The sequence below is a fragment of the Silurus aristotelis genome, assembly GCF_946808225.1.
Source record: "Silurus aristotelis genome assembly, chromosome: 1".
NCBI lineage: Eukaryota > Metazoa > Chordata > Actinopteri > Siluriformes > Siluridae > Silurus > Silurus aristotelis.
In genome coordinates, this window is record NC_139574.1 from 34,073,297 (window position 1) to 34,093,834 (window position 20,538).

Below are 20,538 nucleotides of genomic sequence, written 5' to 3' on the forward strand. Positions count from 1 at the left end.
TCAGACTTGCTCACCTCTTACTGAGCACAGGAACCAAGCTAAATGTCAGCGATGCCATTACTGACCAACAACAAATATACAACAAATAGTATCCCTAAAGTGTTTGGTTGAATCTTATGGATTTTAGGCTGTTTTTCCATTTACGTACGCTTTCTCTTCCGTCATTATTACCTGTGCGTGTGCTTTAACTAAGTTTCAATATAGGCCAAAATGCAAAAAATGTCCGGACGTGCCTGATAACATGACACCTGCTTAAAATGCACCCTGAATGCACTATTGTTTACTTCGTGAATACAACATCCAAGCTAAAGGGTCTCATTCCATTGAACAAAACTGGCTACGCTGAAAACGTATGCATGGATGACAGAAATGTGTGTCACATAAAACATTTGTTGACCCAACAAAGATCTTCTTCATATAAGACTTTGCTAAATATTTTGTATTAAAAAAAATTAATAAGGAAAGTAAAGGATTAATAGGCAAATAAGACAATGTTTTGTGGACAGGTTTTGTGTACCTGCATACTGCTGAATCCTCTTGAGTTGTGTGCAAACTAATTAGAACAAAGCATAACATGTTAGGTTACACATTAGACATACAGTATGTCTAAAAAGCTGATATATATATATATACAGTACAGACCAAAAGTTTGGACACACCTCATTCAAAGAGTTTTTTTTATTTTCATGACTATGAAAATTGTAGATTCACACTGAAGGCATCAAAACTATGAATTAACACATGTGGACTTATATATGGAATTATATACATAACAAAAAAGTGTGAAACAACTGAAAAATGTCATTCTAGGTTCTTCAAAGTAGCCACCTTTTGCTTTGATTACTGCTTTGCACACTCTTGGCATTCTCTTGATGAGCTTCAAGAGGTAGTCACCTGAAATGGTCTTCCAACAGTGTTGAAGGAGTTCCCCAAAAGTTGCTTGGCACTTGTTGGCCGTTTTGCCTTCACTCTGCGGTCCAGCTCACCCCTAAACCATCTCGATTGGGTTCAGGTCCGGTGACTGTGAAGGCCAGGTCATCTGGCGCAGCACCCCCATCACTCTCCTTCTTGCTCAAATAGCCCTTGATGCCTTCAGTGTGACTCTACAATTTTCATAGTCATGAAAATAAAGAAGACTCTTTGAATGAGAAGTTGTGTCCAAACTTTTGGTCTGTACTGTGTATATATACATATATATATATATATATATATATATATATATATATATATATATGTATATATACATATAAGCCTTGTTTTCACTGCCAAGCACCATCAGGAATCCTTCCTTCTCATCCCATCACCCATAGCACCAGCCATGTTTAGATTTCCATGGTGGAAGAAGCAAAACCCTCACCTGAACTGGACCAGTGTTAAGGTGCTGAAATGGGGGGGGTCGCGTGTCATGCTAGTTGCTCACTTCTATCTCCCTGGTCCCGGTCTGTTCTGGCGATGAACCACCCTCTGACCTCAGTTCCGTCCCCTTGGAGTACCATGATCTGGTCATGGCCTGGGCACTATTGCTACATCCTCACCGTCCTTGCGATTGTGTCATTGACCTTCGTCCAGCTGGGGCAGGTTTTTTGTCGAGAAGAAGAGCTTCAGACTCTGCATTGACTATTGCGGCCTAAATGGCATCACCATCAAGAATCGCTACCCCTGCCAATGATGTCCTTGGCCTTTGAGCCTCTTTAATGAGCTGTTTTTACCAAACTGGACCTTCACAATGCATACCAGACTGTATGTATCTGGGAAGGGGATGAATAAAAGATGGCCTTTGACACCCCCTCAGGCAATTATGAATATTTGGTCATGCCGTTCGGACTCACTAACTCTCCAGCGGTATTCCAGGCCCTGGTTAATGACTTCTCCTGCTTTGTGTTTGTCTACCTGGATGACATATTATTTATCACCCCATCTCTGGAGAAACACCCTCTCCATGTACGTGCAGTTCTCACTTTGGAAGTTATCTGGGCTTTTAGTTCCATCGCGACTCCCCTGCACCGACTGACCTCCACTCCTCAGCCGTTTTCCTGGGACGCAGAAATGCATGCTGCGTTAATAAAATTTGTGCCGTTAAAATGAATTTGCGTTAATGCTTTTTCAATGTGTTAATTTTGACATATATATATATATATATATATATATATATATATATATATATATATATATATATATATATATCCATTGTGTTATTTTCTCATTCAGAGTTTTCTGAAGCTGAGGCAGAGTTGTTTTCACAGTGCCCCCACTGTTGTTTTCATCAGTGTTTAAACTGTTCTCAGTCCAGTTCTTGGTGTACGGAATGCTGAGTGTGGAAGAACAAATCTACAGTAAAAAAAGGAAAGTTGAAAAATCTCTCAGCATGGTGCATATTGTTTTCTGTAAAGCTTGGCATTGCCTGTTAGCAGAAAATCACTGACCAGTAGGAAGTGGAGATGCTCCTCTATGTGTGAAAGCTGATCTAGTTCAGAGTCTCTCCTCTTTAGCACTGTGATTTCCTGCTCTTTCTCATGAATAAGGCCTTCAGCCTGGCTTTCTGCCACTTTCTGATTTTTCTTAATCACCTCGAGTAGCTTAGCTTGACTTCTCTCAATGGAGCAAATCAGAGCAGTGAAGACCTTAATGCTGTCTGCTTTTTCTTTCTCTGTACATTTCTAAAGCAGGAAACAAATTGCTCTCATCATATACTGTATCACTCGGTAGTGACCTATTGTTGAATGCAGTTTGTTCATTTTTATGAAATAAAATGAAAAAAAAAGTAGATTTTGGTTTGATATGAATATTATATGAATTATATCAGGGTTTTTTTTTTTTTATATCAGGAGTGTTTAATTTCGTGGATCAGCTTTACTTGATCCTTAATCACACATTCTGACTGTCCACTTGATAAAACAAACTTTTATCAATTGGACAGTCAGAATGTGTAACATATATTAAAAGTCAATGTTAAAATATAATAATAATATTAATAATAATAATAATAATAATAATAATAGTTAATGCCTAGTATCTATAAACTGAAGCAAGACTTACTGTAACCAAATGAATTAGCAGGAGGGGCAGGTCAGCGAGGAAATGTCCAGTAGCTAATTAAACTAATATACAGTTATCAAGCTAAACCATATGATGATCCGAGCAAAGAATGCAATAACTTCAGATTCGATGCCATGCGCTAAAATGCTCCCCTGCCACAAACTGCCCCCACTTATCTCATGATTATAAGATACTAAGTCATAATTATGAGATCAGGATCTCATAATTGAGTTAATAAGTCATAATTCTGTGATAAGTCATAATTATGAGATAGTCTTAATCATTATCCTTTCTGTGATTATTTTTGCAATGTGCTTCCGTAAAAAAATCACACTACAGAAAAATGAAGTTTAAAGTTCTTTAAATTTATTTTGCAATCAATCATGGTAAGGGGGCAAACAGGTTTTTTTTTTTTTTTTTTTTTCGCACAATTTCTTATGTATTAGATAAATAATAAATAATAATTAATAAAAGTTTTTAGTGTTACTAATTCATTGAAAGTTATTTGCTTTGTATAGCCATAAATCCCTAATAGGAACTCACACCTAGGGTTGACATTGTCATAGTCAAACCCTCTTCAAATATGCCAAATTAGATACATTGTGGGAAATTGATCACAGGTGAAAACAATAAGCAATAAGTGGAGCTAACAAAGGAATACAATGGCGACATCTGGCGGGCAAAAGAAAGATTGGAACAAACAAAATTGTTGACTTCAAGGACCACAAGGGTTGACAAACAAACATAAAAATTTTAAAAATCTTATTTAATCAATTACTATTGATCTTTTTACATTATCTAAGTCTAAAAAATGGTATAAACCAGAATTTCTATTGATGTATTGAAAAGCATTTTATTTGAACGTTAACTTTAAAGCCTTTATGCAAGTAGGTATAACAATCACATTAATTCTTCACTCAAGTACTGTAATTTTTTTTTCATTAAAAGCACAACACAGAATAATTTGCAGTCACACAAGAAAAAAAAACCTGTTTATTTGTATCTCGCTACATGGTTTGTACAGTAGTTACAGTGTTATGTCCTGTCTAACATCCCCTTCTGTCCCACAACTCCGTTATCAGGTGAAACCTTTTAGTTCTATTTAGTGATGTTTAAATCGAATAAATGTTTGAAATGATTAGATTAAACTGCACTATGCAAGTCTGAATATGTGTAGTCTACTCAGTCTCAATTACACTATCAAATTTAAATGAATGTTCATACACTAGAGGACAAGTTTTGCGACACCTACTAGCCATTTGTGTTTTTTTTCCACAAGTTGGCAGCACACAATTGTATTGCAATCCCCTGCAATCCCCTGGAATGACCAGCAGTTCTGTTTTGCTGGGGTTGAGTTTGGATGTGTTTGGATGCTACCACATCCAAACACATCCAAACTCAACCCCAGCAAAACAGAACTGCTGGTCATTCCAGGGGATTCAACTCCGGGTCAAGATCTCCAAATAACACTTTATAACTCTCTGCTCTCCCCTTCAGCCACTGCTCATAACCTTGGGGTAACTATGGACAATAAACTGTCTTTCTTCCCACATGTCGCTAATGTGGCTCGTTCTTGTCGATTTCTTCTCTATAACATCCGAAGGATTCGACCATTTCTGTCCATACAGGCTGCCCAGGTGCTTGTTCAGTCTCTTGTCATTTCAAGACTTGACTACTGCAACTCTCTGCTGGCAGGTCTCCCCCTGAATGCTATTCATCCACTGCAAATGATCCAAAACGCAGCTGCACAACTTGTGTTCAATCATCCCAAGTTTTCCCACACCACCCCACTGCTGTACTCCCCTCACTGGCTTCCAGTAGCTGCACGTATCAGATTCAAAACACTGATGCTTGCCTACAAGGCAAAAAATGGACCAGCACCATCTTACCTCAGTGACCTCATCACATCTCACACTGCACCACGCTGTCTAAGATCCTCCAGCACTGCTCGACTTATACCACCTTCTCTCAGAATGAGAGGTAGGTACACTTCAAGGCTCTTCTCTGTTCTGGCACCGAGGTGGTGGAATAAACTTCCCCTAGATGTCCGTACAGCAGAGTCCCTGACTATCTTCAAGCGACGACTGAAGACCTACCTCTTCCATAAATACCTAAATTAGCACTTTCCAAGTTTGTAGAATTCAAGTTATATTTATATTAAGTTTGTAATCTTGCGTACCAGTGTAGATTTATTCATTACTAGAGATTTAAAGCACTTTTGTACGTCGCTCTGGATAAGGGCGTCTGATAAATGCCGCAAATGTAAATGTAAATGGTAGCATTACAAAGCAAGGTCCATGATGCTGTGGTTTACATGGGTTGGAGTAGAAGATCTTGATTGGCCTGCTCTAGAGCTCTGACCTCAACTCTAATAAACACCTTTGGGATGAATTAAAAAGCTGACTGCACCTCAGACTCAAATACATCAGTACCTGACTTTACTAACACCCTTGTGACTGAATAAGTATAACACTTCAAAAGTGCACTCCAAATCTAGTGGAACATTTTCCCAGTAGAGTGAAGGATATTACCAGGTATTGGGGACTAAATGTGGCTTACAGTATATAGTGGGTTTAATCAGTAGTGTGACAGGTAACTGATTTTAATTGACAGAAAATGGTTGATCTGCAGGAGTGAATGGGTTTAGTACTTTCTAAGGCCCAGGTTACTGTTGTGCTAGTTTGCTTTTACAGTTGGCCAGTTCACCCACAAGAACCAAATCACAGAAGAGGCCAGGCCAAGATAATGAACTGAATAAAGTACCTACAGTATTGGGGTGGACCAGGTGGGAAGGAAAAACTCACACTTTGAAGCCCTGTAGTGCCCTGTCCCAATCTCCCTGCATATTAGTCACACTACACTTCCCCTTCACAAAGGGTTCACTTTTCCACTACACTGTTTGGAAAACAAATCAAAATAATCTTTTGCTAACCATTCCTTTCCATATCATTGTAAATGGTGTATCATAAGTGTCTTTACTTAAAATGGAATATAATTGACTTAGGTCCCCTATAGAATTGTCCTATACAATTGTTTGCCTCCAGCTTTGTGGTAACAGTTTGGAACAGAACCACATATAGCAGGAAAGGTCAGGTGACCAAATACTTTTTGCAATATAGTGTATGTAAGGTCTTCCTTGAAAAAGACTTCATGTGAATTGAAGTATATGTGTTCTAACAGTTGTATATACCTTTCAGCAGTGATGTTGTCTTTTAGGGGTGCAAGCTGCCCATTTCCTAGGTACTAATGTGCAATCTATCTATCTACCTACATACCTACCTACCTACTTACCTACTTACATACCTATAAATAGCTCTCAAGTTACCTGTCTGGTGTTTAAGGCAGGACTCATACGATTGTCAATGACAGTACATATTCTTTTGTACATTAAGGGTGTGTTCACATTTGGTCCAACAATTAAGTCCACACCTTGTACCACAAATAATATAACATTATTAATGTTGGTTTCTTGCAGTAGATTTTTTTAATTCTATTATTTAAATAGACTTAATTAAATATTAGTGGGGTCAGTAGCAGTCAGGGAAAGTTCCATTTTGGGCCAAATCACTTACTATTTTATTTAACTTTTGCCCACCTGATCTTGCTGCATTCTTTAATCCAAATTTGGCTCTCAAGTTGCCTGTCTGGTTTCTAAAGAAGGCCTCATAGGAAAAACAGACGGTAATGGCATGACACATTCATTAAACTAAGGGCGTATTCACACTTAGGCACGGTATTTAAATACCATACCTACTACCAGCTCTGGGTTGTTTCAGGGAGTATCTCATGCGTAATCCTAGATTTGGTTTCACTTTTCTATAAGACTACCTCTTATGAATTCAGTAGGATCTTTTGTGTAAATTATGTGAATTTTGTATTTTGTTAATTGTTTGTAAAATACCTAATATTTCGCTTTGAGCATCGCTTGGGACTTTTATTTGCCATACCAGTGTAACTTTTTCTTCTGCTGAGCTTTACTTTTTTTTTCTATAAGAAATATACACTTTCATATACCACTGAGTTTGTTACCACTGAATTATTACTTTGATACTTATAATCTTATATTAATACTTTTATTCTTATTATATGATGTTATTATAAGGACAGATTGGCTTTTTGTGAATAGAGTAGGAGCTGCATGAATCCTGTCCTATAAAACACTCTCAATATATTAGAGTTTGTAACCAGACAGTTACCAGACAAGTCATCGATTTTTCTTTGCCTCCTGCACATGAGACCCCTTCAGTGGTGGCTCAGGACCCAAGGGTTCTCACAGAAGGTCAATCCCCTCCGTGCGTTCAAGGTCACATGGCGAGCCCTACGTGCCTTAGATGCTAATTTAGTTTTTCTCCTCTTTCTTTCCAGATTATTGACTGCTCTCTTGAGGGCATGAGTATGACTATTATGCCATGGTGCAGGTGTTTTTTCTCTCACCTTTTTTTAATCGGATGGGGTCAATGGTGTCTAAAGTGCTAGTAAGGATAAAGTCTATGTAGTTAGTCATTTCGTCAACATAATTTGCATTTAGGTGATGTTTTAGACACTGTCCTCATACATGTCCTGCACCACCCTCACATACTTCTCTGAAACACCTGACTTCCTCATACAATAACACAACTCCTCTCTCGGCACCCTGTCATCCACAAACACACAATGCAAATCCTTCTGTCCTTCTTTATACTTCTCCATCAACATCCTCAAAGCAAATAAGGCATCTGTTGTACTCTTCCTCGTCATGAAACCATATTTCTCACAGATGGTTACATCTTCTCTCATCCTATCTTCCACAACTCTTTCTCATAACTTTATTGTTTGACTGATCAACTTTATTCCTCTCTTATTCCTCCTTAATTCTTAAAAATTGGTACCAGCACACTCCTTTATTGTGTTCCTTAATAAATAAAAATGTATATTCTACTTATGTGCTAATTTACAAAACAGATTAGAATGATAGACACGTACTTCCTGTCAAATGACAAAATGGAAGTTGTAAGTAATATTAAAATAGCTCAAGTACGGGGATCATCATTTTACTAATAAGGGCTTTACAGAATTTCACAATGAATCATTCCACAATAGACTTAGAATAGAAAAAAATATATAATAAAAATACAAACAACAGAAAAATTGAATTTAACTGAAAATGTTTTGTATGTGACCTTGTCTTAAATTTAAATATTTAGAATTAAATGAATCAAACTCTGGAGAGAAATAGAGAAAAAATACTGTCCACTAATGATCGCACAAAATTACAGTAAATGTTTCAATTTATAAAGTGGAAATTGATACACACTCAAATGTTCTGGTGTGGAAATATGAATCTATATAACTAAAGCTACTACATAGATATACTGTATCTATTTTTGGAACCCAACTCAGTCAATCAAATTAAAAGCACTGTTGTATAAAGATTCATATTCTAGCCGTAAATAAGTTTATCAATTTCCTGTGTATGCTAGCACACCACTAATAGAATACAAACAACTATGATCATCTTTGGCTACATCTTTGCAGGATTTAGCATGTCATCATAACCATGTAGTGTTATTCACTATTATATATTTACATTACATATTGTTTGTATATTACAACCACATTAACTGTTTATATAATGTTAATAAGCATTTGAACAACTCACAAATATTGTGGAACATTATCCGTTCCACAATATACTTCATTTTAGAAAGGATATTGTGAAACAGATAATGTTCCAAAACATTTGTGGGTTGTTCAAACCAGACAGACAACTCAAGGACCAAAAGAATGCAGCATCACCAGTGTTTGTTTTTGTTGATTGGCAATCACTTGCCAATCAGGTTAAGGGCCTTGCTCAAGGGCCCAAAAGTGGCAGCTTGGCGATACCGGGGCTTGAACCCCCGACCTTCCGATCGGTAACCAAGCGCCTTAACAGCTGGAGCCACCACTCCCCCGAAGTTCAACATTTTGTATAAAAATTTATTTAAACAGTTTCTTAAAACTTAAAACATTCAGATGTCAATTTATTGGTGTTTTCTGAATCATTCTCTTGTTGTGTCACCTGATCAGGTATCACCATCACAAAAACAAACACCTGATCGGGTCACACAACAAGAGAATGATTCAGAACACACCATGCTGAACATAGATTAAGTAATCGCCAAGCAACAAAACAAATACTGGTGTTGCTGCATTGTTTTGGTCCTTGAGTTGTCTGTCTGGTTTTAAAGGTAAAGCTCATGGAAATGAAAAATGACAATACATTAAACTATGTGACACATTTCCACACAAAACTAAAATGTTTTACAGCTTTGTGACATTTTGTATGCAGTAATTTACACTGTAACTTTTTTTTTAATGCTGCATTAATTTAACAAATCATTACAATGCCATAAATGTCACTGTTGTTCACTTAGAAATTCCATTAACACCACTAATGTTATCACCACAAACAAGCTGGTGATGTTTTCGGCTTGTTTTGTATTCACAGGATCTGTAAAACTTAGTCATTTAGAAAAACATTAACTTTTTATATATTCTTAAATATGAGGCCATCTTTTCAGCAGCTTAAGGTGATTCGAAAACAAGTCTCACAACAAGAGGATGATCCAGAACACACCAACAAATTGACATCTGAATGGCTAAAGAAGAAAACACGAGTTTTAATGGTTGCAAAGTCAAATAACAAGCATCGAACTAGCTGAAATGTTGTTGTCATCAGGAAATTAAATCAATGTTGTAAAAAAAATTTTTTAACCAAGTTTTAATTTCCAAATTAATCTGAGAGGCTGATAAATATCTACAAAAATGTTTACTGTACATGTTATTGTTGCTAAAGTGGGTTTAAACTGAAATTAACATTTTATTATTTTATTATTCATATTATTTAAAACAATTATTAAAAACTGTAAAACTATATAAACTGCATCAAACTATATCCAGCTCTTTTTTCCTGTTTATAAATGACAAAAAGGAAGACAAATAATTATAAGTTAATCACCACCTTTATATAGGTGTTTGTTATGTAATAGATGCTTAACCAATGGGGATGTTACCTGGATACAGTGACGTGTTTCAAGGCTTCTTATAAACAGTAGGGCTCATAAGATATTCTTACATCAGCTGAGGCAATAAGGTACGTTCAGTAAATAAGAAACATTACATAACAACATTGAGCATATTTACTGAGATAGAAGAATGTTTATATTATAATTTAAACACTGAAAAATATTTGCATATACATATTTATGGCTTCTACAAGGGATTATATTATAATCCAATCACAAAATATCATAAATACTGTAAATAAATAATAGAGATCCAGGGTAAGAAGCTTAATGTAAAGTTAATATATAATAATAATAATATACAATAGTTAACCCAGTGTGCTAGCCCTAAATTTAATAAGCCCCAGTTATTTTTTCCCTTTTTTTTTACTCAGCTTTACACAATGATTCTACATAACAAGCTTTATATTTACTGAAAAAAATACTGATTCACAGATAGTTTCAGTTAGATTTAAGAAACTGCTTAAATACTTTTAATACATTTTTTGATAAATCATAGTCTACTCATTGGTAATTGCAAACTTAAAAACATGATAAGCTTTGTTTTACTTAAAAAAAGTTTTTTTTTTTTTTGAAGCTTTGATTACTCTGAACAAAAACAAACACAAATTTCAACAAATTAGTTTCACCAAATTAATTGACCAAATCATTATAAAGCCATAATTTTCTACATTTTCTAAATTGTGCATTGTAATTCAATTACCACCACTGGTTGTTCTTGTGACTTCAGTGGAAGCTACAGGGAGCTTGACTTATAAAACTGGTGATAATTTTAAAGGCTGACTGTTGAAACTTGTCATCATCCTCCATCACTTCTTTAATTTGTGGTAAGTACATTCTAGTACATTTTTGAGACTTCTAGTACTGCTTCTCCTCTCTTTTTTTTTAAAGTATGATTGAATTTTTGACCTTTCTTGTCTGGTTTTCATTTACGGCTCATAGCAATGAGATAGCACGCATTTCTGTTTGACCATTTTAAATAATCAATATGAATAAATAAATATTAAATAAATAGGAAAGCGAAATATGAAATATGATTATTATAAAAAATAAATTATAATAATTTTATGATAATTTAAATGCTAATAAATTATTGATCATTTTTAATCACTAAACATTTGTTTTACTGATGTGCCAAGTCTCAAATAAAGCACCATAAACTGTCCATGTGGAAACATAGTGTAAGTTTTGTTTGGTGTACGTAATTTAACACACCATAATTACTTTAAAACATTTACAAGATTATTTTGGCTTCATGCTCTATGTGGAGTATGGTTTCACTAATAATAAACATACATTTGCATCCATATTAGTCCACATCCATGCTGATTAGAGTTAAAAAAAACTTTAAAAAAGTGTTAATTTAAGGTACATTCAGAACAGATAAAAATGTGCAATTAAATTTTGATTGCAAACTCATGACAATCATGTAAATAATCACGATTAATATTTTAATCGCTTGACAGCCCTAATATACTGCATATATATATATATATATATATATATATATATATATATATATATATATATATATATATACAGTCATCTCTTCATCGTGTATCTCAATACAGTTTTCCAAAAATACTAAATATTTTATATATATATATATATATATATATATATATATATATATATATATATGAAATATTTAGTATATAATATTTAGTATTTTTGGAAAACTGTATTGAGAGATGACTGTTTATAAAAATGATTTCATAAAAAAAAAAAAAAAAAAAATAGGCAGTCTCATGGTTGTTTTAAAACATACAATGCAAACAGAAATATTTGTATTACATTCTCTTTTTTTATTTACAGAAATGAAATTAAAAATTATGAAGCAAGATGAAGGAAAACTCTGTTTTGTCTCCTGGAACACACGTGGTATTAAAAACACAAAGATGCACCCCAATAAGCTCTCAAAGATATTAGATATAGTCAACAGCCTTAACGCCGATGTTGTTTTTTTGCAAGAGACACATATTGGGCCAAACTGTTGGGAAAAAATATTGGGGCAAGAAACTGGGACAAATTATGAAGGCTGGAAATTCTTCTACACTGTACACTTATCTAATAGCAAAGGAGTCGCCATACTAATAAAAGAGAACATACCGTTTGAGTACATAGACCATGATGAAGATTGTAATGGAGGTTACTTTGTGCTCAACTGTCGTCTGCATGGTACACTGTACACTCTTGTTAATGTGTATAATCATAAGCATGACAAAATTGTCTTGGGGAGATTGACAGAATACCTGATAATGCAGGATAAAGGTGTGCCAGTGGTTGGAGGAGATTTCAACACATATTTGAAACAAGACATAGACTGTAACCCGCCAAGAAAAAATAAGTCACCATTAAAAGCAGTTTTAGATGACTTTACTAGCTCATTGGAAATTGAAGACACTTGGTCATACAGACATGGAAACAATTTAGATAATTGGAGATTTACATGCAATCAGCGTCAGAGTTATTCCAGAATAGACATGTTTTTCATGAGAAACGACACAATGAATAACGAACTGAGCATTAGAGTTCACACGGAAACCATTTCCGATCATTATCCTCTTGTCCTACAACTTCAAATGCAAACAAAACAACCCAAGACAAGCAAGATGCCTCAAAGCAAACAGGACAACCCAAATTCAAACAGGACAACCCAATACAACCCTGACAACACCACAGAGAAGATTAGTGTAGCAGAAATTCTGTGTGCTTTAAAATCTTTAACTTCCAAAACACATGGCTGCCAAACGAGCTCTAAAACGGTCTTCAGTCTAAATTCAACAGAATACATTAGACTGAAGAATACATACAATGACATATTAAAGACAAATACATTACCTGCAAATTTTAACAAAGTGGAAAAAGATATTTTTTCCTGTGTTATTACCAAACGCCTTGAGTTATACGGTATTAGTCTGAAACAAACCCTTAACGAACTTCCAACAAAAACAAAATACAACAGATCCTACCTGGAGAAAATGGCTGAGGATCTTGACCGTAAATACAAAGAGAAAGGTTCAAAATTGTACGCGTTTGCCCCAAAAATAAACGTAAAAATTCTGAATTGTTTTAAAGACTGAAGGCAATTATAATTTACAGTCTGGCTGTTCACTAAATGAAGCTATCATCTGGCAACGCAACAGTTCCACTATGATTCAGGAATAAAAGTTCAACTGTAATGTAGTGACATGGTAATTTTACATTAAATTTAAATATCATGATGATTTTAATGTCAATTTTAACACTAAAATAAACTGTCTCAAGCATATACATGTGAAAACATTTAAAGGGTTTTAACAGCAAGCAAAAAAAAAAGTAAAGTCGGTCTTCCCTCTCTACGGCACCTACATCACAAACTATGTAAACTCTCTATAAATGTCAATGCTGCACATCTAATTTAATGTTCTGACAAAATGCTTATTTCTTATGTACAACTTTTTCTGGCCTGTCAGTGTATTTCTTTATTATATTTGATTATGATTACTAATATGATTTAGTTGATTGTAATTATTTGTTTCTTATTTTATTAAGTAGAGATTAAGTAGAGATTAATAGAGATTATTTGAACATGCTTACATTATATTATAATTATATTTTCCTTTTGCTATTGTAAGAAAAGGCATTTTAAATGCACTTAAATCATGTCTGCCTTCATATTTTGGTTGAATATTGAAGAACCTTGCACAGAAAGACAGAGGTTAAAGATCTATCAGTCACTTTTTTCCCTTAGGTATCCTAGGGATATTTGATATGCATGATGAAGTTGAGTTTCTCATCAGGGACAAACTTACTTACAAAGAACATATTTACTTTTAATCACCACATTATCTGTGTAAAGCTGCTTTGAGACAATGTTCATTGTTAAAAAGCGCTATACAAATAAAAATGAATTAAATTGAATTGAATTGAAAATGAATATGTATGATGTTGAAATGTATTTGAATGCTTGTTTTCTTTAAGATATATTTTAAGATATAAATGTTGTAATTAATTTTGTTATGTCGAAGTTTGTAAAGTATTACAGCAATGTAGTGCTCTTTGCAGTCATATATATATATATATATATATATATATATATATATATATATATATATATATATATATATATATATATACAGTGAGGAAAATAAGTATTTGAACACCCTGCTATTTTGCAAGTTCTCCCACTTAAAAATTATGGAGGGGTCTGAAATTGTCATCGTAGGTGCATGTTCACTGTGAGAGACATAATCTAAAAAAAAAAATCCAGAAATCACAATATATGATTTTTAAACTATTTATTTGTATGATACAGCTGCAAATAAGTATTTGAACACCTGTCTATCAGCTAGAATTCTGACCCTCAAAGACCTGTTGGTCTGCCTTTAAAATGTCCACCTCCACTACATTTATTATCCTAAATTAGATGCACCTGTTTGAGGTCGTTAGCTGCATAAAGACACCTGTCCACCCCATACAATCAGTAAGAATCCAACTACTAACATGGCCAAGACCAAAGAGCTGTCCAAAGACACTAGAGACAAAATTGTACACCTCCACAAGGCTGGAAAGGGCTACGGGGAAATTGCCAAGCAGCTTGGTGAAAAAAGGTCCACTGTTGGAGCAATCATTAGAAAATGGAAGAAGCTAAACATGACTGTCAATCTCCCTCAGACTGGGGCTCCATGCAAGATCTCACCTCGTGGGGTCTCAATGATCCTAAGGAAGGTGAGAAATCAGCCCAGAACTACACGGGAGGAGCTGGTCAATGACCTGAAAAGAGCTGGGACCACCGTTTCCAAGGTTACAGTTGGTAATACACTAAGACGTCATGGTTTGAAATCATGCATGGCACGGAAGGTTCCCCTGCTTAAACCAGCACATGTCAAGGCACGTCTTAAGTTTGCCAATGACCATTTGGATGATCCAGAGGAGTCATGGGAGAAAGTCATGTGGTCAGATGAGACCAAAATAGAACTTTTGGGTCATAATTCCACTAAACGTGTTTGGAGGAAGAAGAATGATGAGTACCATCCCAAGAACACCATCCCTACTGTGAAGCATGGGGGTGGTAGCATCATGCTTTGGGGGTGTTTTTCTGCACATGGGACAGGGCAACTGCACTGTATTAAGGAGAGGATGACCGGGGCCATGTATTGCGAGATTTTGGGGAACAACCTCCTTCCCTCAGTTAGCATTGAAGATGGGTCGAGGCTGGGTCTTCCAACATGACAATGACCTGAAGCACACAGCCAGGATAACCAAGGAGTGGCTCTGTAAGAAGCATATCAAGGTTCTGGCGTGGCCTAGCCAGTCTCCAGACCTAAACCCAATAGAGAATCTTTGGAGGAAGCTCAAACTCCGTGTTTCTCAGTGACAGGCCAGAAACCTGACTGATCTGGAGAAGATCTGTGTGGAGGAGTGGGCCAAAATCCCTCCTGCAGTGTGTGCAAACCTGGTGAAAAACTACAGGAAACATTTGACCTCTGTAATTGCAAACAAAGGCTACTGTACCAAATATTAACATTGACTTTCTCAGGTGTTCAAATACTTATTTGCAGCTGTATCATACAAATAAATAGTTAAAAAATCATACATTGTTATTGCTGGATTTTTTTTTTTAGATTATGTCTCTCACAGTGGACATGCACCTACAATGACAATTTCAGACCCCTCCATGATTTCTAAGTGGGAAAACTTGCAAAATAGCAGGGTGTTCAAATACTTATTTTCCTCACTGTATATATATATATATATATATATATATATATATATATATATATATATATATATATATATATTGGTAGTCATATACCAATATGCAGTCATATATATATATATATATATATATATTTATATATATATATATATATATATATATATATATATATATATATATATATATATATATATATATATATATATATGCAGTCAGTACTTATGCAGTCATATATATATATATATATATATATATATATATATATATATATATATATATATATATATATATATATATATATATATATATATATATATATATATATTGGTTCTATTGCTATGTAAAATGCAGTCATTTTTTCAATGTTTATGAAAAAATTGCATTCTGAAAAAAAAAAAAGTCTGATTTAATTCTAAATCTAATTCTTAAGTCTCATGTTTACAATAAACAATTTGTATAATTATGTACTCATACGCATGTCTGCCCTGTTGTGTTTTTAACTGTTATTGCTATCCAATTTTTAATTGAAGATTTTCAGCATTATTAATGAACAATACTAAGACAGTAATTACCAGGCAGGTCAGCTTTAATCGCAAATCTTGAAGTTCTCAAGCACGACATTCATCATTTAGAGCATCTTTTAAATATTTCACTGTTTCTCTCAATCTCATAGGCACTTGGTTATACTGACAACCAACTGATAAGGACTTTACATGAAGTCAGAATGACAGTTTCTCTAGGATAGACATGTTGTATCTTTCAGAACACAGAACAGAACAAGTGAATAATATCACTGTAGAGCACAATATTGCTTAACTGGCAGATGTTTCTGTTCATCATCCTCTTGTACTAGAGCTCACAGTTCAGCATAACGCTGAAGAAATATTTTCAGTGGTGCCAGTGGTGTATGCCTGTGGTGTAAACCTTACAAACCTGAAAGAAGACCAAGAAAGATTAGAGGGGCAGAAATACTGAGTGCCATTTAGTCTTTGACTGAATTAAAAGACCTTACACTTGATGGAAAGGATGTGAAATATTATAAAAACAATTCATGTGAACTAAGCGAGAGCTTAAAAATAGAATACAATTAATTGTTGGAGAACAAAAAGACACTTGAGCATCTGAATCCTTTTTATAATTTAAAATACATACACATCTTTAATTTGCAGTTTTCAATGTAGCAAATTTAGCTTGCAAATAGGGAAATATGTATGAGTAATTATAATGGGTTATAATGAATTATAAATATTTAGATTTCATCTTAGAATTAACAGTAATAGAATCAACATTACAATTATTTGATCTGTACATCCACCAAGCAGACAGTAAAATCTTTTAGCAATTCTAGGAAAGGTTATCTCCCCGGCCAAGAAAGAAACAACTCCCTACTTTATACTGTACTAGGTGTAATTTAGCATGTCGCAGAATCAGTATTTAGTGACTTCAAATTGTGCAGCACTCAGAGACAATCACTTGTGAACATAAGGTGTTTAATGAATGGGACTACACGTAACACATAAACACAAACATACATATAAAGAAAAAGAAATTAGGAAATGGAGAGAGAGAGAGAGAGAGAGAGAGAGAGAGAGAGAGAGAGAGAGAGAGGAAAGAGAAGAAGTTACCTCAAATTGAACACAACCTAATGAGAATCATCAAGAAATCAAAATTCACCTTGATAAAGGTGCTCGAACTTAAACACGCATCTAGATAGTTCGTAAACGGTTACTTACATTTGCTTTGTTGCGTTAGACAAAGGAGTTCCCTTTCAGAATCTCGAGCTGTGTTGAAACACTTTGGGAACGCCCTGTGTTGTTCATGTTCTGAATCATGTGTAAAATCCAGCCAATAGGCAAGTCGTGACATCATCAGCGGGCGACGACCAGGAAGCTACAAAACGACGGAGCTATTGTAGCGGCATTAGCTTCTGTTGTTCAGGTAAGTGCTTTTTGTGTTATTCTGTGCAACATGGCTAAACAGACAGGCTTTTGCATTTGTGTCCCTCCTTGCCCCCGGTTCATTATGGGAGGTGATACTCATTAACTGTTTGGGAGTGGAGCATGATCAATCGGCTCTCGAGAGGAACGATTGTCCGTGCTGTAGCCGTTTGGCTATTTACACTCTCTGCTCCCAGAGATCACTCTTCGAGGAGAGTGCTCACCCTCGGGTCAGGTATGGAGACGGATGAGTCCTCTCCATCCCCCCCTGCCAGTCCATGCTCCTCCACCCCGGGGAGAGCTCCCGCTGAGGCGAGTCTTTTTCTCAGTGCGCATGGTGAGGAGCTCCGTTTTTCTTCCTCCGAGGAAGCGATGCTAGCTCCTCACAGACGGCGCTGTTTGAGGAGCTCCTAGAGCCGTGTCCAAGCTGGAGATAGCTTGGCCGGGTGAGAAGCAGAAGCAGCGTGTTCCCATAAAGCTGAATAAGAGTTTACTGTGTCCCGCGTCACACCCTCGGAGCCAGGGCTTACCTTTTTTTCCCGACCTGCACACCAAGGTGTCCAGGTCTTGGGAGACCCCAAATACGGCCTGTTTTTTCTCCCCGCAAGGTTCGCTGTACGCAGATATTATTGGGTTTAAGGATCGTGGCTATGGGGAGATGCCCAGATTTGAGGATACGCTAGCTAGCTATCTCTCCCCAGGTGTTGCGTCACTGAAGGCTCCAGTATTGCCTAAAAGGCTGTTGAAAGCCACTTCGGCTTTAGTAGGTCAGGCTGCACTGAGAAGGTCTGGGGCCAGCCCCGAGGGGTTGGTTTCCCGATCGGATGCTTCGGCACAGGAGGCCACGCTGTTAGCCCTGCTTCGGGGCACAGCTTCCCTCCAGCGGGCGTCTCCCTCCATTTCCGCCTGAGGGATCGCTGTAGGTGGGGGAGACTCGACGCCTCTTCGGAGGTTCCAATGGCTGCTCCAGCTGCTCTGAGTGGGTCAGAGGGCGACCCCGAGAGGTTAATTCCCTTGAGGGATTTCGGCAGCCTGGGAAGGGCTGCTGGATGTATCTTCGTGGGTCCTGCGTATGATCGAGGTGGGCTACATGATTCAGTTTGGGTCCTTTCCTCCCCTGTTCAACGGGATGTGTCCCACCATGGTGGGACGCAGGCAGGCTCTGGTCCTGGAACAGGAAGTGTGCACCCTCCTAAAGGAAAGGGGCTATCGAGGTGGGCCCCCCTTTGGTCAGAAAGTCAGGCTACTACAGCCAGTACTTCCTGGTTCCGAAGAAGGATGGTGGATCCAGGCCGATCTTAGATCTATGCTCCTTGAACCGCTCACTCATGAGGCTCAGGTTCAGGTTGCTTACCCTCAAGCAGGTGGTGTCATAGATCAAGTCCGAGGACTGGTATGTCACGATAGATCTAAGGGATGCCTATTTCCACATAGCCGTCCTTCCTGCTCAAAGGAGGTTCTTGAGGTTTGCTTTTGGGGGCGAGGCTTATCAATATCGGGTCCGTCCCTTTGGCCTAGCACTCTCGCCCCGCACCTTCACAAAGTGCATGAATGTGGCTCTAGCCCCGCTACAGCTTCAGGGCATCTGCATTCTAACCTATATCGACAATTGGTTGGCACTAGCTCGATCAGAGCTTCAGGTGGTCTGGCATCCAGATGTCATTCTTGCCTGCATGAAGGAGCTGGGGCTGAAACTGAATGCAGGGAAGAGTGTGCTTTCTCCTTTGCAGAGAACCACCTATCTCAACGTCATATGGGATTTGACTACTTTGCGTGCGCAGCTTTCCCCTGCCCGCATTGTGGCCATCCTTACGGCCGTTAGGAAGGTCAGAGAAGGACAACCTTTCACTGTCAAGCAGTTCCAAAAACTGCTAGGGCTCATGGCAGCTGATAATAAGGATAAAGTCTATGTTGTTTCCTATTTCGTCAAGATAATTTGCATTTAGTTTTTTGGTAAGATGTTGAGACAGATCAGGTAGAATACTTATGAATCTGTCCTTAGTGGTTGAAAAAGTCCTACCTAGTTGATAACGTGGTGAGACACAGCTAATCTACCAGTTGTGTGAACAATATAAGGTAATGGTCTATGGGATATTGAGATATTGTTGGGATATTATTAAGTCTAGTGTGTGATTAAAATGATTAGTTGGTCTAGTGATGTTTTAGACACACAACAGAAGTTGTGGTATTATATGAGCAAGTCAGGTGTGGCAGAGAAGTATGTCCTGCACCACCCTCACATACTTCTCTGCCACACCTGACTTCCTCATACAATACCACAGCTTCTCTTTTGGCAGCCTGTCAGCTTTCTCTAGATCCACAAATACACAATACAACTCCTGCTGACCTTCTCTATACTTCTTCATCAACATTCTCAAAGCAAATATTGCATCTTTACTGCTCGTCATGAAACCATACTGATGCTCACACATGGTCACCTTTAACTTCATGTTGCGATGGATCAAGGTGTGACTGATCAACTTTATTTCCCTGTAGTTACTGCAGGTCTGCACATTTTTATTCGTAAAAATTGGTACCAGCAAAATCATTTATTGCATCCTTAAATAAAAAAACACAACAGATTGGAATGATAGACACTTACTTCCTGTCAGGTAACAAAATGGAAGGTGTGAGTAATTTTAAAATAGCTCAAGTACAGGGGATTTCCTTCCAACAGATATAAACTTCAAAAAATAACAAAATAAAAATACAAATGACAGAGAAATTTTTTTTGCCGAATTTAGCATGTTCATACATTCCCCAAATCATAATTATGTAGTGTGTTATTTGATATTATATATTTACATTACATATTTTTTGT

General features: G+C 36.6%; 1 long non-coding RNA gene across 2 annotated transcripts; it reads left to right on the top strand.

Moving 5' to 3' along the window:
* Positions 1-10,024: 10,024 nt before the first annotated feature.
* On the top strand, positions 10,025-13,778 carry LOC310732849. 2 transcript variants are annotated; one of them, XR_014535562.1, is made up of 3 exons: positions 10,025-10,147; positions 10,810-10,906; positions 11,895-13,778. It is a non-coding gene; the product is annotated as an uncharacterized lncRNA (long non-coding RNA). The 2 variants fall into 2 exon arrangements; XR_014535563.1 differs by lacking the exon at positions 10,025-10,147 and adding an exon at positions 10,171-10,337.
* Positions 13,779-20,538: the final 6,760 nt, after the last annotated feature.